The 840-nt window shown below is 47.5% G+C and overlaps 1 non-coding gene across 1 annotated transcript; it reads right to left on the bottom strand.

The window, feature by feature from the left end:
* Nucleotides 1–221: 221 nt before the first annotated feature.
* Nucleotides 222–295, bottom strand: trnan-guu (transfer RNA asparagine (anticodon GUU)). Its single transcript has one exon. It is a non-coding gene; the product is annotated as a tRNA-Asn (tRNA).
* Between the last annotated feature and the right edge of the window lie 545 nt (nucleotides 296–840).

The raw sequence follows: 840 nt of genomic DNA, 5'->3' as shown, positions 1-840 counted from the left end.
AATCAGAGGCAACATTTCAAAATTGTGTTTTCTCCGACAGGTACTGTCAAACCTGCCGAGTTTCTCTTTTGGTCTCGTCTTCTCAGCAGACGCAGTCCCTTCCGTTGGACATTAATTCAATTCCGAAAGCCCTTTGTGGAGAAGATTTCCGTTTGGGGAACATTTTCCTGACCCCATTAAAAGCGCACAGCTTCGAAGCCAAAGAAGAGCAGCAAACACACCGCCCCTGGGTGGACTCGAACCACCAACCTCTCGGTTAACAGCCGAACGCGCTGACCAATTGCGCCACAGAGACAGTCGCAGACACAGGCTGCACCATCGCTTAATGATTTTATAATTCAGCCCCCCGCCTAGAATTACAATTGTCGTCTATCAGTTTTCCTCTTCCATAATCAAGCCTTGGAGATCTATTGTGGAGATACCGGAGACAGTCTGCAGACACATCCATGTCACGAGGAACTAGCTTTCTTACTCCGGGGCCGGCGCCCTTCCAGCCTTTCAGCGTTTTGCCTGTTCCCGACTTCTCTCATTGGCTCGGAGGCGAGAAGGAGTTTGAATTCCTGATGTGCAGGAACGATAATTCTTTCAATGTCTCAGATCAGTTCATGTGCCGAGAACATCAGAGTCAACCTCCCGGCCTCTTCAACAAGGGGACGGTGTCTGGACTGTCTCTGCTCAATCGGACAGGTCATCTTTCATTCTCCTCCAAATCCGCTTCCCAAAGTGTTTCTAAAGGTTCACAAAGCTGGAGACTGGGATTTCTGTTTTGCTTCATGAACATTTGAACATTTTTCCATTTCCTAACTGACAATATTTTGCCAAAATTTCTTCCCAATTGTA

The sequence above is a fragment of the Chiloscyllium punctatum genome, chromosome 36 (assembly GCF_047496795.1).
Source record: "Chiloscyllium punctatum isolate Juve2018m chromosome 36, sChiPun1.3, whole genome shotgun sequence".
Taxonomy (NCBI): domain Eukaryota; kingdom Metazoa; phylum Chordata; class Chondrichthyes; order Orectolobiformes; family Hemiscylliidae; genus Chiloscyllium; species Chiloscyllium punctatum.
Note: the sequence above shows the minus strand (reverse complement) of the source record. Positions and strands in the feature narration are given on the sequence as shown.